The 26,257-nt window shown below is 42.7% G+C and overlaps 1 pseudogene across 1 annotated transcript; it reads right to left on the bottom strand.

Moving 5' to 3' along the window:
• Positions 1-24,570: 24,570 nt before the first annotated feature.
• On the bottom strand, positions 24,571-26,257 carry LOC117097049 (annotated as a pseudogene). The gene has a single exon (XR_004442786.1). The product of XR_004442786.1 is annotated as a keratin, type II cytoskeletal 8-like (transcript).

Raw genomic sequence — 26,257 nt, 5'->3', positions numbered from 1 at the left:
CATTTCTCCAAAGGAGACATACAAATAGCCAAGATGTTCAACATCATTAATCATTAGGGAAATGCACGTCAAAACTGCAAGATACCACTTCACTTCCATTAGGGTTGTTAATACTAAAAAGGAAAAGAAAATAACAAATATTAGTGAGAAAGTGGAAAAGCTGAAACCCTTGTGCACTGCTGCTCAGAAAGTAAAATAGTACAGCCACTGTGGAAAACAGTATGGCAGTAACTTCGAAAAATCAAAAACAGAGTTACCATGTAATCCAGTGAATCCATTTCTGGCTATATATTCAAAAAAATGAAAGCAGGGATTCTGAGAGATATTTGTACTTCCATGTTAATAGCAGTATTATTCTAAATAGCTAAAACATAGAAACAAGCCAAGTGTCTATTGGGTAATAAATGGATAAGCAAAATGTGGTACATGCATACAACTGAATATTATTCAGCCTCAAGGAGGCAAATTCTGATACATGCTACAACTTGGATGCACCTTGAGGACATTATGCTAAGTGAAATAAGCCAGTTACAAAGAGACAAATACTTTATGATTCCCCTTATAGGAGGTGTCTAGAGTAGTCAAATTCATAGATACAGAAAGCATAGTAGTTGCCATGAGGCAGAAATTTAAAATAATAATAATAATAAGTACTGCATTTATTCACTCCAAGAAAAGTAAAAGCTAAGGCCCAGAATGTGGCAAGGCAAAGGTTAAAAAGAAAAGAACAAGTTTTCCTCTGCCTAGCAGCTCACTTCAAGGACAGTTAGAAGATAATGCTGTCCGAATAGCCAAGGCCAAAAATATAGACTCCAGACACACCCCCTCCCATCCAGAGCATGGTTGAAAGAAAATAAAGAGAAAGACAGGTTCTTTTACTGTTACTCTTTTCCCAGGCTTCTTAAGCATGATTAGCATGATTGTGTTTCACAAATGTCTGTATTTAGCCAGTTCTTGTTTTTCTTTTAATGCAGCTACAAGGCCACAGGCTAGGTCACAAGTTAATGTTATGCTATAGATTATGTGACCTATTACTGTATGATTAACTGCTTTTATTTTGCTTCTGTAAGGCCACTTATAAAAACCCAACTCTGTCTTTGTTCAGGGCTCAGCTTTTGGATGTGAATCCTCTGAGCCAGTGTGTTCCTAAAATAAACAAATCCTCCTGTACTCCATATTGGTCTCTCTGTTCCTCAGTTTACCGCAACATTTTTGGTGACCACGAAGGGACTGGAGACAGCAGGCTTACAGCCTCCTTTGTCTCTGGGGGCTGGAGCATGGGCCTCGGGAAACCTGTGACCCCAGGCACTGCCGGAAGAACTTCAGCCCAGAGGGGAGATCAGCTCTGCCCTGACCCGGCACCCCTACCCAGCAGCGCCACAGAACCTAAAGAGAGGCTACACAATGATTTCAAAAACAGCATGCTTCAGGAACTGCAGTAAGGTTTTGGAGGCCCAAGGTAGGACCCATGCCTTGGACAAAAGGGGAGCCTGATCACCTCCTGGGGTGTGCTGAATAGTTCGACCCACAGGGGCTGGGAGCGACTAGAGTGGCTTGCCAATTCGGATGAAACTCACACCCACCCCACTGACACAGGATGCAAGAGTGGATGCAAGTCAGGAATCCTAGCTAAGTCAGCTAGGAATCTGGAGATGGCAAGAGTGGCTTGCCACCCCAACTGAGAACTGGAGGTGGCAACAGAGGCTTGCCACCCCAACTGCAAAACTAGAGGGGGCAAGAGTGGCTCGCCACCCCAATTATGAACATGGGAACTAAGTGTGTGAGTGTGTGAAGGGAGGGGCTTAATTAGGCTCATCAGCTGCGAAATGGGGAGTCACAGATCTTAACGTGGACTGTGTGCTCCAAGAAACTGTGGGGCCGACTAAGACTAGTGGCAATCTGCATACAGCTAATGGGAGCTACCCTACAGCTCAGAGTTGTAGTAGGAGTAAGGACCTCTCCAAAGCCAAGCAGCATCTGAAAACTCCCATAATAGGAGACGGTGTAGTCGGACAAAACGAGAGAAGAGTGTCTAAGAGTGAATGTGCTGTGTCGTAAAGGGAGGAATGGGAGGAAAGTCATAAAAACATCAAAACTTACTCTATTGGAGTGCATGTTACAGAACCTTAAGAAAAGTTTTGCAGGGGATTATAGAGTTAAGTTAACCTCCCAGAGGTTGAGAACTGTCTGTGAATTAGAATGGCCCCCTTTCTGTGTTGGATGGCCAACCGAAGGAACTATAGACAGGAAACAATTGGCCATGTATTTAAGGTGGTGACAGGGGTCAGAGGACAGCCAGTGTACTCAGATCAAATTCCTTTATATTGACTTATGGTTAAATATAATATAGACAAAACTGGCATAGATCCAGCCCAATTCAATGGCTTATTGCAAAAAAGCCAAAACTGAAAGTAAGAGCAGCTTCGCCAGCAGACACAGAGTTAAAGGGAGAATCCCAGAGAGAGCAAGAGAAGCCAGTTTTGCAGGAGCCTCCAGAGGTAACAGAAATTCTTTCTCCATATGTCCTAGCCTATCCCCCCTTTTACCAAGACTAACAGCCCCCCAGGAACCAGATTCAGGAGCTAACACCCCCCAGATCTCACCTCAAAAGGGAGGATCAGAGCCTTGAGAGGTTAGGGAAAGAAGTCAAGAAAATCAAGCGGGCTGTCTTAGATCTGGCCGTACTCGAGCTACGCAAATGCCTCTGAGGGAGATGCAAAGACTTATCTATGATGATGACCAGTATCCCAACTGGGACCCAGAGGATGCAACTCAGCTTCAGCATTGCAGAGGTACCAAGAGGCACTTCTGCAGGAGCTAAGAGTTGGTAGAAGGAAAGCAATTAATATAAGGAAGATTTCAGAAGTGCTTCAGGGAGCTGACCAGAGCCTAAGTCAGTTGTATGAGTTACTCTGTGAAGCATTCTGGCTTTACACCCCATTTAACTCTGGGGCTGCTGTACATCAGCACATGGTGAATACTTCATTTGTAGGGCAAGCCCAGGGTGACATCAAGCAGAAGTTGCAGGCATGAATACCAGTCTATAAAAGTGGCCACAAAGGTGGATGTTAACTGTGACCAGGGAACAAAACAGGAAAGAGCAAAAGCAACAAGAGCAGCAGCTAGGCATGCCAAGGGTTAAGTCCCTCTCCCCAGCCCGGCTCTATCTGGAAAAAGAGAGGGCCAGGGACTGATGCCAGAAGAAGAGCAAAGAAGAAGGAAAGGAGAAAGTAAGAGTAAGTGTGAGAAAGGAAAGAAGAAAGTAAAAAGGAAATCAGAAAGAAACAGGAGAGAGATGGCAGTGCTCAGGGGCAGGGCCCATGCCATTGCCCAGCCCTGCGGGCTGGCTGCAGGAGCAGGAGAACTCAGGAAGCAAAAAGGAAAGTAAATCGAAGGCTTAAGAAAAACGTCAATCTGTTGGCAACAGCTCTTATAGAAAGAGAGATTAGCAATGTGAGAGAACATAGCGGACACAGACGTAGATGTGGAAGAATTCAAGTTAGGCAAGGATTCAAGAGCCGGACAAGGCTAGAAAGAGATTAATGTGCGAGATGCAAAAAGAAAGGACACTGGAAGGATGAATGTTCAGAAGGCAATGGCCAAGGCTGCGAGACAAAGAGGCCATCGGCCAAGGGCTACCACACCTTGGAGGAACCAAATACTGATCTGATCAGGCTGGCAGGAGCTGAAGGATGTAAGGATTTGGACAGACTGGGCACCTTCTCATTAGGCTTCCAGAAGCCCATGGTCACATTAGACGTTAAAGGCAGCAGGATTCTGACATATCTGGATTGCAATTTCTCACTGATGGCTAAGCCACTAGATGGAGTTACAAAGGGAGGAGAAAAAGAACCCCTCCTCTGGGAAACTGAACAGGAGAAGGAGCCATGCCTTGTGAAAACTTGTTTACAGACTTTACAGAACTTCCCCGTGCCGGCTATCAGTACATGCTAGTGCTTGATTGCACCTTTTAGGGTAGGTTGAAGCTTTCCCCATCAGGACAGAAAAAGTATGAGAAGCAACTGAAGTACTGTTAAAAGACATTATCCCCAGGTTTGGACTGCCCCTAACTTTAGAGTCAGACAATAGGCCGGCATTTGTAGCTGAAATAGTGCAAAATTTAACAAGACTGTTAAAAATAAAATGAAAGTTACATACAGTCTATCATCCGCAAAGTTCAGGAAAAGGTAAAACGCATGAACCAGACACTCAAGCAGCTACTGAAGAAATATTTCCAGGAAATTCTTTAGACATAGAATCAGGTTTTTGCCTATGGTCCTCCTCCGAGTCAGGTGCACCCCCACCAAACAAACTGGGTATTTGCCCTATAAGATTGTGTTCAGTGAGCCACCCCCAAATCATAGGTCGAATTAAAGGTGACTTCCAGGAACTAGGGGAATTAACCTTAAGAAAGCAAATGCAGGCTTTAGGAATAGCTATACAAATGTTCATAATTAGGTACATGAAAATGCCTATAAGCCTCACACCCCTTTAAATCTGGTGACTCTGTTTAGGTTAAAAAGTAGAATCTAATTTCTCTAGGATCCATATAGGGTGGGCCCTATATTGTAACCCTGTCCACTCCCACTGCTGTTAAAGTTGCAGGTGTTGTGTCTTGGATCCACCACAGTCAGCTAAAACCAGCAGCTCAGGACAAGTGAACCAGCTAGCAGAACCCAGATCATCCAACCCAGCTGATCCCAAGATGAGACCAAGCTGCTGCTGAGGGTGACAACCCTGCTCTGGTCACTCCGGAGGCTGACTAGTCTATACACAACTGAAACTTGAGGAAACAACAAGCCCTGCTCTAGTCACACACCGGAAGCTGACTAGTCTATGCACGGCCGAAGCTTAAGGACTCATCAAGCAAGTAATGTAGTTAGAAATCTTAGGACTAGTGGTTTTCCTGTATACTAACTTTTTTATTATTGTTTTGTCACTATGCTCAACCCTTTTCCCAGGTAAGGACCTCTTTTGTCCTTGCTGGATATGAATATAGTGTACATTGTTTTGTTGTTGTTACCACCCTTAACCATGCTAGAAGGAACACCTATAGAGAGGTGTCTCCACTGTACACACACTACTTCGTCAAGGAACAGTATAACTAGAACCCTATTGTACTATACTTACTATGAGTGTACAAGGACTCACTTAGGAGCTTGTGCTTATAATCAGACCACCTATTCAATTTCTGACCCAGGAAATGGCCAGCCTTTTATATGCTATGACCCTAAGTCTCCACCTGGGACTTAGTTTGAGATTCATACCAAGTCAAAAGGAGAAAGTCTTATAAGTCAAACCCAAGCCTCTCTTTCCGGAGGGGGCGCTATATCCATATACTTTGATATTTGTCAGTTAACATCCACAAACCCAACCTATTTCACAATCTCTGGTCCTACAAGGTACCATACAAATTGCCAGTACAAAATTGTATGTGCATTCCCTGTTTATTCTTCCATTGCCTGCTTACCAGAACTGCACAACGCAGTTCATTGACACACCATCACCAAAGTCAAAGCCAATCTTGCTCATCAAAGTACCAGCAAAACCAGATTGTAAGACAAGCACTTGCAATCCTGTAAATCTTACCATCTTAAAGCCAGATCTACCTATATGGACTACAGGTTACTTCATGGCTTTACAAAGCTATGGTCACTCGGGCGGAGCAAGATGGCCGAATAGGAACAGTTCCAGTCTCCAACTCCCAGCGCGAGTGACACAGAAGACCGGTGATTTCTGCATTTTCAACTGAGGTACTGGGGTCATCTCTCTAGGGAGTGCCGGACAATCGGTGCTGGTCAGCTGCTGCAGCCTGACCAGCGTGAGCTGAAGCAGGGCGAGGCATCGCCTCACCTGGAAGCGCAAGGGGGAAGGAAATCCGTTTTCCTAGCCAGGGGAACTGAGACACAAACACCTGGAAAATCGGGTAACTCCCACCCCAATACTGCGCTTTAAGGAAACAGGCACACCAGGAGAATATATCCCACACCTGGCCGGGAGGGTCCCACGCCCACAGAGCCTCCCTCACTGCTAACACAGCAGTCTGTGGCTATCTATCCCCAAGGTAGCAGCGAGGCTGGGGGAGGGGCGCCCTCCATTGCTGAGGCTTAAGTAGGTAAACAAAGCCGCTGGGAAGCTCGAACTGGGTGGAGCTCACAGCAGCTCAAGGAAACCTGCCTGTCTCTGTAGACTCCACCTCTGGGGACAGCCACAGCTGAGGTCCAATAGGGAAAGCAGCGGGGGCCGGTGCAGAGGCAACGACTCTGTCTGACAGCTTTGGGGAGAGCCGTGGATCCCAACGCGGAGGTTGAGATCCGAGAACGGACAGACTGCCTGCTCAGGTGGGTCCCTGACCCCTGAGTAGCCTAGCTGGGAGACATCCCCCACTAGGGGCAGTCTGACACCCCACACCTCACAGGGTGGAGTCATCCCTGAGAGGAAACTTCCAAAGGAAGAATCAGACAGGTACACTCGCTGTTCAGCAATATTCTATCTTCGGCAACCTCTGCTGCTGATACCCAGGCAAACAGGGTCTGGAGTGGACCTCAAGCAATCTCCAACAGACCAACAGACAGTCCTTCTGACTGTCAGACGGAAAACTATCAAACAGGAAGGACACCTACCCCAAAACCCCATCAGTACGTCACCATCATCAAAGACCAGAGACAGATAAAACCACAAAGATGGGGAAGAAGCAGGGCAGAAAAGCTGGAAATTCAAAAAATAAGAGCGCATCTCCCCTGCAAAGGAGCACAGCCCATCGCCAGCACGGATCAAAGCTGGTCAGAGAATGACTTTGACGAGATGAGAGAAGAAGGCTTCAGTCCATCAAACTTCTCAGAGCTAAAGGAGGAATTACGTACCCAGCGCAAAGAAACTAAAAATCTTGAAAAAGAGTGGAAGAATTGACAGCTAGACTAATTAATGCAGAGAAGATTATAAACGAAATGACAGAGATGAAAACCATGACACGAGAAATACGTGACAAATGCACAAGCTTCAGTAACCGACTCGATCAACTGGAAGAAAGAGTATCAGCGATTGAGGATCAAATGAATGAAATGAAGCAAGAAGAGAAACCAAAAGAAAAAAGAAGAAAAAGAAATGAACAAAGCCTGCAAGAAGTATGGGATTATGTAAAAAGACCAAATCTACGTCTGATTGGGGTGCCTGAAAGTGAGGGGGAAAGTGGAACCAAGTTGGAAAACACTCTTCAGGATATCATCCAGGAGAACTTCCCCAACCTAGTAGGCAGGCCAACATTCAAATTCAGGAAATACAGAGAACGCCACAAAGATACTCCTCCAGAAGAGCAACTCCAAGACACATAATTGCCAGATTCACCAAAGTTGAAATGAAGGAAAAAATCTTAAGGGCAGCCAGAGAGAAAGGTCGGGTTACCCACAAAGGGAAGCCCATCAGACTAACAGCAGATCTCTCGGCAGAAACTCTACAAGCCAGAAGAGAGTGGGGGCCAATATTCAACGTTCTTAAAGAAAAGAATTTTCAACCCAGAATTTCATATCCAGCCAAACTAAGTTTCATCAGTGAAGGAGAAATAAAATCCTTTACAGATAAGCAAATGCTTAGAGATTTTGTCACCACCAGGCCTGCCTTACAAGAGACCCTGAAGAAGCCCTAAACATGGAAAGGAACAAACGGTACCAGCCATTGCAAAAACATGCCAAAATGTAAAGACCATCGAGGCTAGGAAGAAACTGCATCAACTAACGAGCAAAATAACCAGTTAATATCATAATGACAGGATCAAGTTCACACATAACAATATTAACCTTAAATGTCAATGGACTAAATGCTCCAATTAAAAGACACAGACTGGCAAACTGGATCAAGAGTCAAGACCCATCAGTCTGCTGTATTCAGGAGACCCATCTCACATGCAGAGACATACATAGGCTCAAAATAAAGGGATGGAGGAAGATCTACCAAGCAAATGGAGAACAAAAAAAAGCAGGGGTTGCAATCCTAGTCTCTGATAAAACAGACTTTAAACCATCAAAGATCAAAAGAGACAAAGAAGGCCATTACATAATGGTAAAGGGATCAATTCAACAGGAAGAGCTAACTCTCCTAAATAATATGCACCCAATACAGGAGCACCCAGATTCATAAAGCAAGTCCTTAGAGACCTACAAAGAGACTTAGACTCCCATACAATAATAATGGGAGATTTCAACACTCCACTGTCAACATTAGACAGATCAACGAGACAGAAAGTTAACAAGGATATCCAGGAATTGAACTCATCTCTGCACCAAGCGGACCTAATAGACATCTATAGAACTCTCCACCCCAAATCAACAGAATATACATTCTTCTCAGCACCACATCGCACTTATTCCAAAATTGACCACATAATTGGAAGTAAAGCACTCCTCAGCAAATGTACAAGAACAGAAATTATAACAAACTGTCTCTCAGACCACAGTGCAATCAAACTAGAACTCAGGACTAAGAAACTCAATCAAAACCGCTCAACTACATGGAACTGAACAACCTGCTCCTGAATGACTACTGGGTACATAACGAAATGAAAGCAGAAATAAAGATGTTCTTTGAAACCAATGAGAACAAAGATACAACATACCAGAATCTCTGGGACACATTTAAAGCAGTGTGTAGAGGGAAATTTATAGCACTAAATGCCCACAAGAGAAAGCAGGAAAGATCTAAAATTGACACTCTAACATCACAATTAAAAGAACTAGAGAGGCAAGAGCAAAACATTCAAAAGCTAGCAGAAGGCAAGAAATAACTAAGATCAGAGCAGAACTGAAGGAGATAGAGTCACAAAAAACCCTCCAAAAATCAATGAATCCAGGAGTTGGTTTTTTGAAAAGATCAACAAAATGACAGACCGCTAGCTAGACTAATAAAGAAGAAAAGAGGGGGAATCAAATAGACGCAATAAAAAATGATAAAGGGGATATCACCACCGACCCCACAGAAATACAAACAACCATCAGAGAATACTATAAAGCCTCTACGCAAATCAACTAGAAAATCTAGAAGAAATGGATAATTTCCTGGACACTTACACTCTCCCAAGACTGAACCAGGAAGAAGTTGAATCCCTGAATAGACCAATAACAGGCTCTGAAATTGAGGCAACAATTAATAGCCTACCCACGAAAAAAGTCCAGGACCAGATGGATTCACAGCTGAATTCTACCAGAGGTACAAGGAGGAGCTGGTACCATTCCTTCTGAAACTCTTCCAATCAATAGAAAAAGAGGGAATCCTCCCTAACTCATTTTATGAGGCCAACATCATCCTGATACCAAAGCCTGGCAGAGACACAACAAAAAAAGAGAATTTTAGACCAATATCCCTGATGAACATCGATGCAAAAATTCTCAATAAAATACTGGCAAACCGGATTCAGCAGCACATCAAAAAGCTTATCCACCATGATCAAGTGGGCTTCATCCCTGGGATGCAAGGCTGGTTCAACATTCGCAAATCAATAAACGTAATCCAGCATATAAACAGAACCAAAGACAAGAACCACATGATTATCTCAATAGATGCAGAAAAGGCTTTTGACAAAATTCAACAGCCCTTTATGCTAAAAACGCTCAATAAATTCGGTATTGATGGAACGTACCTCAAAATAATAAGAGCTATTTACGACAACCCACAGCTAATATCATACTGAATGGGCAAAAACTGGAAAAATTCCCTTTGAAAACTGGCACAAGACAGGGATGCCCTCTCTCACCACTCTTATTCAACATAGTGTTGGAAGTTCTGGCTAGGGCAATCAGGCAAGAGAAAGAAATCAAGGGTATCCAGTTAGGAAAAGAAGAAGTCAAATTGTCCCTGTTTGCAGATGACATGATTGTATATTTAGAAAACCCCATCGTCTCAGCCCAAAATCTCCTGAAGCTGATAAGCAACTTCAGCAAAGTCTCAGGATACAAAATTAATGTGCAAAAATCACAAGCATTCTATACACCAGTAACAGACAAGCAGAGAGCCAAATCAGGAATGAACTTCCATTCACAATTGCTTCAAAGAGAATAAAATACCTAGGAATCCAGCTTACAAGGGATGTAAAGGACCTCTTCAAGGAGAACTACAAACCACTGCTCAGTGAAATCAAAGAGGACACAAACAAATGGAAGAACATACCATGCTCATGGATAGGAAGAATCAATATCGTGAAAATGGCCATACTGCCCAAGGTTTTTATAGATTCAATGCCATCCCCATCAAGCTACCAATGACTTTCTTCACAGAATTGGAAAAAACTGCTTTAAAGTTCATATGGAACCAAAAAAGAGCCCGCATTGCCAAGACAATCCTAGGTCAAAAGACAAAGCTGGAGGCGTCACGCTACCTGACTTCAAACTATACTACAAGGCTACAGTAACCAAAACAGCATGGTACTGGTACCACAACAGAGAAATAGACCAATGGAACAGAACAGAGTCCTCAGAAATAATACCACACATCTACAGCCATCTGATCTTTGACAAACCTGAGAGAAACAAGAAAGGGGAAAGGATTCCCTATTTAATAAATGGTGCTGGGAAAATTGGCTAGCCATAAGTAGAAAGCTGAAACTGGATCCTTTCCTTACCCCTTATACGAAAATTAATTCAAGATGGATTAGAGACTTAAATGTTAGACCTAATACCATAAAAAACCTAGAAGAAAATCTAGGTAGTACCATTCAGGACATAGGCATGGGCAAGGACTTCATGTCTAAAACACCAAAAGCAACGGCAGCAAAAGCAAAATTGACACATGGGATCTAATTAAACTAAAGAGCTTCTGCACAGCAAAAGAAACTACCATCAGAGTGAACAGGCAACCTACAGAATGGGAGAAAATTTTTGCAACCTATTCATCTGACAAAGGGCTAATATCCAGAATCTACAAAGAACTCAAACAAATATACAAGAAAAAAACAAACAACCCCATCAAAAAGTGGGCAAAGGATATGAACAGACATTTCTCAAAAGAAGACATCCATACAGCCAACAGACACATGAAAAAATGCTCGTCATCACTCGCCATCAGAGAAATGCAAATCAAAACCACAATGAGATACCATCTCACACCAGTTAGAATGGCAATCATTAAGAAGTCAGGAAACAATAGATGTTGGAGAGGATGTGGAGAAATAGGAACACTTTTACACTGTTGGTGGGATTGTAAACTAGTTCAACCATTATGGAAAACAGTATGGCAATTCCTCAAGGATCTAGAACTAGATGTACCATATGACCCAGCCATCCCACTACTGGGTATATACCCAAAGGATTATAAATTACTCTACTACAAAGACACATGCACACGTATGTTTATTGCGGCACTATTCACAATAGCAAAGACTTGGAATCAACCCAAATGTCCATCTGTGACAGACTGGATGAAGAAAATGTGGCACATATACACCATGGAATACTATGCAGCCATCAAAAAGGATGAGTTTGTGTCCTTTGTAGGGACATGGATGCAGCTGGAAACCATCATTCTTAGCAAACTATCACAAGAAGAGAAAACCAAACACCGCATGTTCTCACTCATAGGTGGGAACTGAACAATGAGATCACTTGGACTCGGGAAGGGGAACATCACACACTGGGGCCTATCAGGGGGAGGGGGGAGGAGGGAGGGATTGCATTGGGGAGTTATACATGATATAAACGTTATGCACATGTACCCTAGAACTTAAAGTATAATAAAATAATAAATAAATAAATAAAATAAAATAAAAAATAAATAAAATAAAAAAAAGAAAATTCAAAATATTATAACTATAAAAAAAAAAAAAAGCTATGGTCAAAAAGCTAAAATAACTTTGTATATTCTAAAGAGGACTCGAACCAAGCAGTCAGCCCAGCAACAATTCCGAGTCTTTAAGTCATTCTTTGAGCATATAACCAGAAGTTACCAGAGCCTCCTCCTTTAGCCAAAAACCTATTTGCTCAGCTGGCTGAAAACATTGCTGGCAGCCTGGGCATTTCCCCATGTTATGTTTGTGGAAGTACTAACATAGGGACCAATGACCTTGGGAAGCAAAAAAGTTAATGTCCCAAGATAACTTTACTGTGACTGACTATTTCCCCAAATAGATGCCCACAAGTTCAAGCATCTGGCTCTTAAAAACTTCTATTATTAGGAGATACTGTGTTGCTCGCTGGGGAAAGGCTTTTACAGATCCAATAGGAGAACTAAACTGCTTAGAACAGCAGTATTATAATGAAACATTAAGGAAAACTTTGTGGCAGGGCAGAGATGACTACAAAGTACCTCATCCAAATCCATTCTCCTGTTTCTCTTCTCTAAACCACACTTGGTATCAACTTTAAGCTCCAAATACTTGGCAAGTACCCCCCAGTCTTTATTGGATCTGTGGGCTATGGGCATATAGACAGTTGCCAATTAAATGGGCAGGTGCCTGTGTGCTTAGAACAATTAGACCATCTTTCTTCCTAGTCCCACTGCAACAGAGAAAAACTTTAGGGTATCCTGTGTATGATGAACTTAGAAGAAGAAACAAAAGAGATGCAGACATAAAGAGAGATATAAAAATAGGAGATTAAAAAGACACAGATGAGCCCCCTGAAAAAATAATTCAATACTATGGGCCAGCTACCTGGGCACAAGTTGGGTCATAGGGATACCACACTCCTATTTACATGCTTCACCACATCATAAGGTTGCAGGCAGTACTTGAAATCATCACTAATGAAACAGCAAATGTATTAGATTTACTGGCCCAGCAAACCACAAAAATGAGAAATGCTATCTATCAGAACAGACTACCTCCTAGCCCAGGAAGGAGGAGTACGTGGAAAGTTCAGTCTCACTAATTATTGTCTGGAAATCAATGACAATGGAAAAGCAATTATGGAAATAACTGCAAGAATGAGAGAATTAGCCCATGTTCCAGTTCAAACCTGGAAAAGGTGGTCCCCAGATTCTCTCTTTGGAGGCCAGTTTTCATTTTTCAGAAGGTTCAATACTTTAATAGGAGTGGTTCTGGCCATGCTAGGAAGTTGCCTAATACTCCCTTGTCTCTTACCTCTCCTTGTTAGAAGCATTCAATCAATTATAGAGGCAATAGTAGCTAGGCAAACTACCTCTCAGCTAATGGCTCTGTGTAAATATCAACCTCTGTCTAAAGAAGAAAACTTGTCTCTTCAGGCGGAACTAAGTGATAGTGATGCCTTTTATTAAACTTCTTTTATAAAAGGCATCAAAGAGGGAAAAACTGAGGCAGAAATTTAAAATAATAATAATAAGTACTGCATTTATTCACTCCAGGAAAAGTAAAAGCTAAGGCCCAGAATGTGGTAAGGCAAAGGTTAAAAAGAAAAGAACGGCCGGGCGCGGTGGCTCAAGCCTGTAATCCCAGCACTTTGGGAGGCCGAGACGGGCGGATCACGAGGTCAGGAGATCGAGACCATCCTGGCTAACATGGTGAAACCCCGTCTCTACTAAAAATACAAAAAACTAGCTGGGCGAGGTGGCGGGCGCCTGTAGTCCCAGCTACTTGGGAGGCTGAGGCAGGAGAATGGCGTGAACCCGGGAGGCGGAGCTTGCAGTGAGCCGAGATTGCGCCACTGCACTCCAGCCTGGGCGACAGAGCGAGACTCCGCCTCAAAAAAAAAAAAAAAAAAAAGAAAAGAACAAGTTTTCCTCTGCCTAGCAGCTCACTTCAAGGACAGTTAGAAGATAATGCTGTCCGAATAGCCAAAGCCAAAAAAATAGGCTGCAGACACACTCCTCCCTTCCAGAGTAAGGTTGAAAGAAAATAAAGAGAAAGACAAGTTCTTTTACCGTTATTCTTTTCCCAGGCTTCTTAAGCATGATTAGCATGATTGTGTTTCACAGATGTCTGTATTTAGCCAGTTCTTGTTTTTCTTTTAATGCAGCTACAAGGCCACTGGCTAGGTCACAAATTATGTTATGCTATAGATTATGTGACCTATGGCCGGGCGCGGTGGCTCAAGCCTGTAATCCCAGCACTTTGGGAGGCCGAGACGGGCGGATCACGAGATCAGGAGATCGAGACCATCCTGGCTAACACGGTGAAACCCCGTCTCCACTAAAAAAAAAAAAAAAAATACAAAAAAAACTAGTCGGGCGAGGTGGCGGGCGTCTGTAGTCCCAGCTACTCGGGAGGCTGAGGCAGGAGAATGGCGTGAACCCGAGAGGCGGAGCTTGCAGTGAGCCAAGATAGCACCACTGCACTCCAGCCTGGGCGACAAAGCGAGACTCCGTCTCAAAAAAAAAAAAAAAATTATGTGACCTATTACTGTATGATTAACTGCTTTTATTTTGCTTCTGCAACGCCGCTTATAAAAACCCAACTCTGTCTTTGTTCAGCGCTCAGCTTTTGGATATGAATCTTCTGAGCTGAAGCGTACCTAAAATAAACAAATCCTCCTGTACTCTGTATTGGTCTCTCGGTTCCTCAGTTTACTGCAACAGCCATGACCTGGGGGAAGGGTAAATGGGGAGTTATTGTTAAATAAATGTATTGTTTTAGTTTTGTAAGATGAAAAGTATTTTGGAAATGGATCATGGTGATGAAGGTTGTACAAAAATATGAATGTACTTAATACCACTGAATGTACACTTAAAATGATTAACAAAATACATACTGTGTAGTACATATTTTACCACAATAAAAACTTGGAACAGACGTGGCTGGCAAGATGGCTGAATAGGAACAGCTCTGGTCTGCAGCTCCCAGTGAGATCAATGCAGAAAGCCGGTGACTTCTGCATTTCCAACTGAGGAACCCAGCTCATCTCATTGGGACTGGTTAGACAATGGGTGCAGCCCACAGAGGGTGAGCAGAAGCAGGGTGGGGTGTCGCCTCACCCAGGAATCACAAGGGGTCGAGGAACCCCCTCCCTTAGCCAAGGGAAGCTGTGAGGGACTATGCCATGAGGAATGGTGCACTCTGGCCCAGATACTACGATTTTCCCATGATCTTCAAAACCCACAGACCAGAAGATTGCCTCGGGTGCCTTTGTTGATGCTGATGCTATTCCATCAGGGCCCAGGGTTTCAAGTACAAAATTGGGTGGCCATATGAACAGACACCAAGCTAGCTCCAGGAGTTTTTTTCGTATCCCAGTAGCATCGAGAATACCAGTGAGACAGAACTGTTCACTCCCCTGGAAAGGGGGCTGAAGCCAGGGAGCCAAGTGGTCTAGCTAAGCGGATCCAGCCTCATGGGATCCACTGGCTTGAAATTCCCACTGCCAGCACAGCAGTCTGAAGTTGACCTGGGATACTCAAGCTTGGCGTGGAGAGGGGCATCCACCATTAATGAGGCTTCAGTAGGAATTTTTTCCTCTCACAGTGTAAACAAAGACTCCCGGAAGTTCTAACTGGGCAGAGCCCACCGCAGCTTGGCAAAGATGCTGTAGCCAGACTGCCTTTCTAGATTGCTCCTCTCTGGGCAGGGCATCTCTGAAAAAAATGGTGGCAGCCCCAGTCAAAGGCTTATAGATCAAATTCCCATCTCTCTGGGAATGAACACCTTGGGGAAAGCGTGGATGTAGGCACAGCTTCAGCAGACTTAAACGTCCCTATCTGCTGGCTCTGAAGAGAACCGTGGAGCTCTCAGCACAGTCCTCGAGCTCTGCTAAGGGACAGACTGCCTCCTCAAGTAGGTCCCTGACCCCTCTGCTTCCTGACTGGGAGACACCTCCAAAGAGGGGTCAACAGACACCTCATACAGGAGAGCTACAGCTGGCATCTGGAGGTTGCCCCTCTAGGTATAAAGCTTTCAGAGGAAAAAATGGTCAGAAAGCTTTGCTATTCTGTAGCCTCTGCTGGTTATATCCAGACAAACAGGATCTGGAGTGGACCTCCAGCAAACTACAGCAGACATGCAGCAGAGGGGCCTGACTGTTAGAAGAAAAACTAAAAAACAGAAAAGGATAGCATCAACATCAACAAAGAGGATGTCCACACAGAAACCCCATCCAAAAGTCAGCAGCAACATCAAAGAGCAAAGGTAGATAAATCCATGAAAACGAGGAAAACCCAGCACAAAAGGACTGAAATTTTCAAAAATCAGATTGCCTCTTTTCTTCCAAAGGATCACAACTCCTCGCCAGCAAGGAAACAAAACTGGACAGGGAAAGAGTTTGATGAATTGAAAAAAAGTAGGCTTCAGAAGGTGGGAAATAACAAATTCTTCCGAGTTAAAGAAGCATATTCTAACCCAATGCAAGGAAGCTGAAAACCTTGAAAAAGGTTACAGGAATTGCTAACTGGAACACCCACTTTACAGACTAACATAAATGACCTGATGGAAATGAAAAACACAGCATGAGAACTTCGTGAAGCATACACAAGTATCAATAGCTGAATCAATCAAGCAAAAAAAACATGATATCAGAGATTGAAGATCAACTTAAGGAAATAAAGCATGAAGACAAGATTGGGGAAAAAATAATAAAAAGGAATGAACAAAGCCTCTAAGAAATATGGAATGATGTGACAAGACCAAACCTACATCTGATTGGTGTACCTGAAAGTGACGGAAAGAAGGAAACCAAGTTGGAAAACACTCTTCAAGATATTATCCAGGAGAACTTCCCCAACCTAGCCAGGCAGGCCAACATTCAAATTCAGGAAATACAGAGAATACCACAAAGACACTCCTCAAGACAAGCAACCCCAAGACACATAATCATCAGATTCACAAAGGTTGAAATGAAGAAAATAATGTTAAGGGCAGCCAGAGAGAAAGGTTGGGTTACCCACAAAGGGAAGCCCATCAAACTAACAGGGGATCTCTGCAGAAATGCTGCAAGCTAGAACACAGTGGGAGCCAATATTCAATATCTTTAAAGAAAAGAATTTTCAAGCCAGAATTTCATGTCCAGACAAACAAAGCTTCATAAGTGAAGGAGAAATAAAATTCTTTACAGACAAGCAAATGCTGAGAGATTTTGTCACAACCAGGCCTGCCATACAAGAGCCCCTGAAGGAAGCACTAAAAGAAAAACAGGTACCAGCCCCTGCAAAAACATACCAAATTGTAAAGACCATCAACACTATGAAGAAACTGCATCAACTAACAGGCAAAATAACCAGCTAGCATCATAATGACAGGATCAAATTCACACATAACAATATTAACCTTAAATGGAAATGTGCTAAGTGCCTCAACTAAAAGACACAGACTGGAAAATTGGATAAAGAGGCAAGACCCATCAGTCCTGTATTCAGGACGCCCATTTCATGTGCAAAGACGCACATAGGCTCAAAATAAAGAAATGGAGGAATATTTACCAAGCAAATAAAAAGCAAAAAAAGCAGGGGTTACAATACTAGTCTCTGATAAAACAGGTTTTAAATCAACAAAGATCAAAAAAGACAAAAAAGAGCATTACATAATGGTAGAGGGATCAATCCAACAAGAAGAGCTAACTATTCTAAAAATATGTGCACCCAGTGCAGGAGCACCCGGATTCATAAAGCAAGTTGTTAGAGACCTACAAAGAGATTTAAACACTCACACAATAATGGTGAAAGACTTTAACACCTCACTGTCTATATTAGACATATCAATGAGACAGAAAATTAACAAGGATATACAGGACTTGAACTCAGCTCTGGATCAAGCAGACCTAATAGAAATCTACGGAACTCTCCAACCGAATTCAACAGAATATACATTCTTCTCAGCACCACATCGCACTTATTCTAAAATTGACCACGTAATAAAACTCAGCAAATGCAAAAGAATGGAAATCATAACAGTCTCTCAGACCACAGTGCAATCAAACTAGAACTCAGGACTAAGAAACTCACTCAAAACCGCACACCTACATGGAAACTGAACAACCTCCTCCTGAATGACCACCAGGTAAATAACGAAATTAAGGCAGAAATAAATGAGTTCTTTAAAACCAATGAGAACACAGACAAAACGTACCAGAATCTCTGGGACACAGCTAAAGCAGTGTGTAGAGTAAAATGTACAGCACTAAATGCCCACAAAAGAAAGCAGGAAAGATCTAAAACTGATACCCTAACATCACAATTAAAAGAACTAGAGAAGCAAGAGCAAACAAATTCAAAAGCTAGCTGAAGACAAGAAATATCTAAGATCAGAGCAGAACTGAAGGAGATAGAGACACAAAAAACCCTTCAAAAAATCAATGAACCCAGGAGCTGGTTTCTTTAAAAGATCAACAAAATAGATAGACCACAAGTCAAACTAATAAAAAAGAAAAGAGAGAAGAATCAAAGAGACACACTAAAAAATGATAAAGAGGATATCACCACTGATCCCATAGGAACACAAATTATTATCAGAGAATACCATAAACACCTCTAAGCATTTACACTAGAATATTTAAAAGAAATGGATAAATTCCTGGACACATATACCCTACCAAGACTAAACCAGAATGAAGTCAAATTCCTGAATAGACCACTAAAAAATTCTGACAGTGAAGAAGTTAATTAAAACCCTGCCAATCAAAAAAGCCCAGTACCAGATGGATTCGTAGCTGAATTCTACCAGCAGTACAAAGAGGTGCTGGTACCATTCCTTCTGAAACTATTCCAACCCACAGAAAAACAAGAACTCCTCCCTAACTCATTTTATGAGGCCAGCATCATTCTGATACCAAAATCTGGCAGAGACACAAAAAATAAAGAAAAGTTCAGGACAATATCCCTGATGAACATCAATGCAAAAATCCTCAATAAAATACTGGCAAATCATATCCAGTAGCACATCAGAAAGCTTATCCACCGTGATCAAGTCAGCTTCATCCCTGGGATGCAAGCCTGGTTCAGCATACACATAAACAGAACCATCACATAAACAGAACCAATTACAAAAACCACCTGATTATCTCAATAGATGCAGAAAAGGATTCAATTAAATTCAACACCTCTTCATGCTAAAAACTCTCAATAAACAAGGTATTGATGGAACATATCTCAAAATAATAAGAGTTATTTATAACAAACCCACAGCCAATATCATACTGAATGGACAAAAACTGGAAGCATTCCCTTTGAAAACCAGCACAACACAAGGATGCCCTCTCTCAACACTCCTATTCAACATAGTATTGGAAGTTCTGGCCAAAGCAAACAGGTGAGAGGAAGAAATAAAGAGTATTCAAATAGAGAGGAAGTCAAATTGTCTCTATTTACAGATGACATAATTGTACATTTTGAAAACCCCATCATCTCAGCCCAAAATCTCCTTAAGCTGAGAAGCAATTTCAGCAGTCTCAGGATACAAAAATCAATGTGCAAAAATTACAAGCCTTCCTATACACCAGTAATAGACAAATAGAGAGCCAAATCATAAGTGAACTCCCATTCACAATCGCAGCAAAGAGAATAAAATACCTAGGAATACAACTTACAAGGGATGTGAAGGACCTCTTCAAGTATAACTATAAACCACCTCTCAAGGAAATAAGAGAGGACACAAACAAATGGAAAAACATTCCATGCTCATGGATAGGAAGAATCAATATCATAAAAACGACCATGCTGTCCAAAGTAATAGATTCAATGCTATCCCTATCAAGCTACCATTGACTTTCTTCACAGAATTAGAAGAAACTACTTTAAAGTTTATATGGAACCAAAAAAGAGCCCACATAGCCGACACAATCCTAAGCAAAAAGAACAAAGCTGGAGGCATCACGCTACCTGACTTCAAACTATACTACAAGGCTACAGTAACCAAAACAGCATAGTACTGGTACCAAAACAGATATAGAGACCAATGGAACAGAACAGATAACTCACAAATAACAACACACAACTAAAAGCATCTGATCTTTGACAAACATGACGAAAACAAGAAATGGGGAAATGATTCCCTATTTAATAAATGGTGCTGCGAAAACTGGATAGCCATATGCAGGAAACTGAAACTGGACAACTTCTTTACACTTTATACAAAAATTAACTCAAGATGGATTAAAGATTTGAATGTAAGAACTAAAACCATAAAAACCCTAGAAGAAAACCTAGGCAATAACATTCAGGGCATAGGCATGGGCAAAGACTTCATGACTGAAACACCAAAAGCAATGTCAACAAAATCCAAAATTGACAAATGGGATCTAATTAAGTTAAAGGGCTTCTGCACAGCTAAAGAAACTATCATCAGAATGAACAGGCAACCTACAGAATGGGAGAAAATTTTTGCAATCTATCCATCTGACAAGGGGCTAATATCCAGAATCTACAAAGAACTTAAACAAATTTACAAGAAAATAACAAACAACCCCATTCAAAAAGTGGGCAAAGGATATGAGTAGTCACTTCTCAAAAGAACACATTTATGCAGCCAACAAACATGAAAAAAAAAGCTCATCATCACTGGTCATTAGAGAAATGCAAATCAAAACCACAATGAGTTCATTAAAAAGTCAAGGAACAACAGATGCTGGAGAGGATGTGGAGAAATAGGAACACTTTTACACTGTTGGTGGGAGTGTAAATTAGTTCACCACTGTGGAAGACAGTGTGCCAATTCCTCAAGGATCTAGAATCAGAAATACTATTTGACCCAGAAATCCCATTACTGAGTATATACCCAAAGGATTATAAATCATTCTACTGTAAAGACACATGCACACATATGTTTATTGTGGCACTATTTACAATAGCAAACACCTGGAACCAACCCAAATCCCATCAATGATAGACTGGATAAAGAAAATGTGGCACATATGCACCATAGAATACTATACAGCCATAAAAGAGCATGAGTTCATGTCCTTTGCAGGGACATGGATAAAGCTGGAACCCATCATTCCTGGCAAACTAACACAAGAACAGAAAACCAAACATCGCATGTTCTCACTCATAAGTTGGAGTTGAACAATGAGAACACATGGACACAGGGAGGGGAATATCACACACTGGGGCCTGTTGGGGGTTTGTGGGGTGGGGCACTAGGGGAGGGATAGCATTAGGAGAAATACCTAATGTAGACGATGGGTTGATGGATGCAGCAAACCACCGTGATACGTGTATACCTACCTAACAAACCCATATGTCCTGCACATGTATCTCAGAACTTAAAGTTTGATAAGGAAGGAAGGAAGGAAAGAAAGAACACAGCATTGCTTCTGGGATATCCTTGCCAAAAATACATAGCCTGAATCTAATCATGAGACTCATCAGACCAATGTCCCATATTGAGGGGGAATCTATGAAATAACTCTCGCATAACCTTCAAAACATGTAAAGGTCATGAAAGTCAAAGAAAAATTGAAGAACTGCTCCAAATGAAGGAGACTAAAAGGACATGACAAGCAAATGCAAAGTGCAACTCTGAACCAGACTCTTTTGCTCTGAAAGGTATTTTGGAACAACTGACAAAACTTAAATAAAGTTTGAGAATTACATAGTGGTTGAATATTAATGCAATTTTCTGATTTTGATGGTTGTATTATGGTTATGTGCCCTTGTATGTAGAAAATATATCCTGAAGTATCCATGGGTGATGAAGCAGTAGATTGGAAACTTATTCTCAAATGGGTCAGGAAAAAAAGGGCATTTGAACTGTACTTGCAACTTTTCTGTAAGTTTGAGATGGTTTCAAAATAAAGAAAGCAAAAATAAGCATAAAAAGAAAAAAATTAAAAACTTGGAGAAAAGATATGGCAGCTCTATACAATTTTTCATCTATTTATACCTTTTCACCTAAGCAAAACAATCTCCAAAATATACTACCATATTAAAATTTTGTTTAAAAGAAAGATGCAGAACACTGGTTATCACATTCAATCAATAACTTTTTAAAAACAGAGAAATACACAGCTGCCCTTATATGCTTAGAACATCTCTAGAAAGATAAAAAACTGATATCAATGGTTACCTCATAGGAAGGGAACTGGTAGCTAGAACACAAAAATAGAAGGGAATATCACTTTTCATGTAGAATCCCTTAGTATCTTTAGAATTATGTACAAATGTATATATTTCATTGCCAAAGTAATCCATTAATTACCATTTGTTTATTTATTTATTTTTGTTTTGTTTTGTTTTTTGAGACAGAGTCTTGCTCAGTGGCCCAGGCTGGAGTGCAGTGGCATGATCTTGGCTCACTGCAAGCTCCGCCTCCAGGGTTCACGCCATTCTCCTGCCTCAGCCTCCCGAGTAGTTGGGACTACAGGTGCCCGCCACCGCGCCTGGCTAATTTTTTTTTTTTTTTTTTGTATTTTTAGTAGAGATGGGGTTTCACCATGTTAGCCAGGATGGTCTCGATCTCCTGACCTCATGATCCACCTGCCTCGGCCTCAGGAGAGTACCTTGACTCACCCAGTCCCTGAATCTAAGTTAGGAAGCAGAAGGGAGACTACAAGAGAGAACTGCACAGGAAATGTCATATGCCTTTTTGAGACCTAACCAGCTACTGTAAGATGTCATTCCTGATCCTAGCTCTTCACAAATTGCACATGGTCCTGGGATCCTGGAAGTCAGTGGTATCACTGTTAGCTGCTAAAAAAAATAAAAAAATAAAAAAATAAAAAACTCTAGAAGCATTTGCAGAACTGTGGCTTGAGTGGGAGTTGGGATCCCACAACAAAGTCTGAAAAGGGAACATGGTGTGGGCTCCAGCTACTGGTGCTGGAACCAGGCACCTCACCCCCTGGGACCTGTGCAGGAGGACAGTCTCTGCATAGGCTTGGTTTTGGGTTGGGCAGCAACTCATATGGTGCAAACTACTGGGATTAACTGAATAGCTGTGTTGGCTGAGACAACCAGTATTGGGAAGGGAAATTCACCAGGACTAAGGCATGAGGGTGACACAAGTCCCATTTCTGCCAATCAAAGCTTTGGCTGCTGGGACCACGCCCTCCTCCCCATGCTAAGACCTCAATACAGCAGCTATGGTCCCTCACCCAAGCATTTCATCAAGGCTGATGTATACACTCACTATTGGGGGACCTGAGCACAACATTGCCCACTGCATTGCCAAGCCTTGCCATGCTCCTTACAAGACAGAGCATGGAATCCAGGCTTCTGGATGTTCCACAACACAATTTACCACCTGGGATGCCCAAGCACTTTTCCTGAGGAACAAAAATGAGCATAAACATTATACCAATACCACCACAGCTGGATCTTGCCTGTAAGTGCCATCTACTGGTCTGGAGGTCAGCTCATACAGTCCACTGCAATCACTGCTAACACAAAAGTACAGCACTCAAGACTTTGAAGAACACATCACAATCACTGCTACTGCCATTGCCTGTGAACAGGCTGCTCAGAAGCCTACAGTTGATTTTTTGCTGTCCCATCCCATATACTGCTAACTGACATCAGAGAAAGTCAAAAAGAGGCCCAAACACAGCCTGCCTGAACTGCAAACACACATGCCAGCGTATGCTACTCCAGGTAGTAAGGATAAACATGTTAGCCCAACACTCCTACCCCTAAAACCTGAAGATGGACACATCTAGCATTCCAGTCCCCAACAACTTTACCACAGCCCCACAAACAACTAAACTGTAATACATAAAGGAAAACACAGATTGAACTAACACAATTTATAGCCTAAGAAATCATACAGAATCTTCACTACTGTATGCACTCAGAAACAAAATCAAAGGCTTCCACCAAACAAACAGAAAAGCACATTGCAGAAAGCACTGACCATGTCCCTACAGTCACAAGTTTAAGAAAACAGTCCCCTTCCCAAAAAAAAGTAAATTCAAAAATAAGAAGAAGCTACTCTTGCTCCAAATGCACAAAAATCAATGTTAAAAAAAAAAAAAAAAACAGGAAACATGCAAAAGCAAGGTGATGTAACACCTTCAAAGAAACACAATAATTCTTCAGCACTATATCCTAACCCAAAAGGAATCCTCAGTATGCTACATAAAGAATTCAAAATATTTTTCTTTTTTGTTAATAATTCAAAATATTGATTTTAAAGAAGTTCACTGAGATGCAAGACAAATCTGAAAAACAAAGAACTCAGAAAATCAGTCCAGGAAGTGAGCAAGAAATTTACCAAGGAGGCAGATTTTTTTTTTTAAAGAACCAAACAAAACCTGTGGAACTGAAAAACTTATTAAAGGAAATAGCAAATACATTATTTAAAAAGCTTTAATGATATAGGCTAGATCAAACAGAAAAAAACATTTTCAGAAGTTAAAGGTAGATCTTTTTTAAAAAAACTTTTATTTTAGATTTAGGGATACATGTACAGGTTTGTCATATAAGTAAATCACATGTCATAGGCATTTGGTGTATGGATTATTTTGTCACCCAGGTAAGAGAGATAGTACCCAATAGGTAGCTTTTTAAATCTTCACTCCCCTCCCACTCTTAACCCTCAAGTAGACCTGTGCCTTTTGTTCCCTTCTTCATGCCCTTGTGTACTCAATATTTATCCCACTTATAAAAGTGAGAACATGCAGTATTTTGTTTTCTGTTCCTGTGTTAGTTTGCTTAGGATAATGGCCTCCAGCTTTATCCATGTTGCTGCAAAGGACATGATTTATTCCTTTTTGTAAATGCATAGTATTCTGTTGTATATATGTACCACATTTTCTTTTCTTTTTTTTTTTTTTTTTTTTTGGCAGAGCTAGCTGAGGTTTTATTTTGGACCAATAAAAGAAGCAATTGAATTGTTTTATAGCTGGAGGCATGGGCAAGGGGAGTCCCCACGTAGTAAACTCCCCTGTGGGTGGGCTGAGGGCCCTCAGGTGGGTCTCCTGTTACCAGTGGTACCCTACATAGCGGTCTCCCTCCCAGGCTCTGGGGCAGCACAGGAGGGGTAGGCTGGGAGGGGCTGCCGCAGCTGTTCCCTTGGGCAGGAGGTCAGAGGACTCGGATACAAGCTTCCCATTGCGTGTCTTGATCTTCTTCACAACCACGGCCCTGGAGGAGCTGGTGCGTCTGAAGGAGCTGGAGCCCGCACCAGAGCCAAAACTGGAGCCCAGGCCGTAGCTGAGGCCCGGGCTTGTGAGGCCCCCATAGGTGGAGCTCAGACCACCTGCATACCCGCTGCTGGTCTTCGTATGAATACTCATGTTCTGCATCCCGGACTCCAGCCGGCTCTCCTTGCCCCCCAGCAGCTTCCTGTAGGTGGCGATCTCGATGTCCAGGGCCAGCTTGACGTTCATCAGCTCCTGGTCCTCACGCAGCTGCTGTGCCATGTCTTGCTTGGCCCGCTGCAGGGTGGCCTCCAGCTCGGACAACTTGGCGTTGGCATCCTTAATGGCCAGCTCTCCACGCTGCTCGGCCTCTGCAATAGCCGCCTCCAGGGAAGCCCTCTGGCCTTTGAGGCCCTCAATCTCAGCCTGGAGCCGGCTGATGTTCCGGTTCATCTCGAAGATCTCAGTCTTGGTGCACCACAGGTCATCCCCATGCTTCCCAGCCAGGCTCTGCAGCTCCTCATACTTGATCTGGTACATGCTCTCAGCCTCAGCCCGGCTGCGGTCGGCGATCTCCTCGTACTGTGCCTTGACCTCAGCAACGATGCTGTCCACGTCCAGGGAGCTGCTGTTGTCCATGGACAGCACCATAGATGCGCCCCAGATCTGGGACTGCAGCTCCCGGATCTCCTCTTCATACAGCTGCCTGAGGAAGTTGATCTCATCAGTCAGCCCTTCCAGGCGAGACTCCAGCTCTACCTTGTTCATGTAAGCTTCATCCACATCCTTCTTGATGAGGACAAATTCATTCTCCATCTCTGTACGCTTATTGATCTCATCCTCATACTTGTTCTTGAAGTTCTCCACCAGCCCCTGCATGTTGCCAAGCTCCGCCTCCAGCTTCAGCTTCTCCTGGCCCAGAGTCTCCAGCTGCCGCCTAAGGTTGTTGATGTAACTCTCGAACATGTTGTCCACCTGGTCTCCAGCATCTTGTTCTGCTGCTCCAGGAACCATACCTTGTCTATGAAGGAGGCAAACTTGTTGTTGAGGGTCTTGATCTGATCCTTCTCCTGGGTGTGCACGGCCTGGATGTTGGGGTCTACCTCCAGGTTAAGGGGGCTAAGCAGGCTCCGGTTGACCGTGACTGTGGTGATGGCTCCCATGCTGCTGGCCCCACCATAGCCGCCACCCAGACCACCCCAAAAGCTGCTGCTTCCCACTCGGGAGAAGCTCGAGGAGCTGATGAGGGCACCGGGCCCACTCGTGTATGAGCCGCTGCTGAAGGCCCAGGGGCCAGAGGTGGACACCTTGTAGGACTTCTGGGTCACCCTGATGGACATAGTGGAGGCAGGAGTGGAGGCAGGCGG

This window comes from Trachypithecus francoisi, unplaced genomic scaffold, assembly GCF_009764315.1.
Source record: "Trachypithecus francoisi isolate TF-2019V2 unplaced genomic scaffold, Tfra_2.0 Lachesis_group15, whole genome shotgun sequence".
NCBI lineage: Eukaryota > Metazoa > Chordata > Mammalia > Primates > Cercopithecidae > Trachypithecus > Trachypithecus francoisi.
Note: the sequence above shows the minus strand (reverse complement) of the source record. Positions and strands in the feature narration are given on the sequence as shown.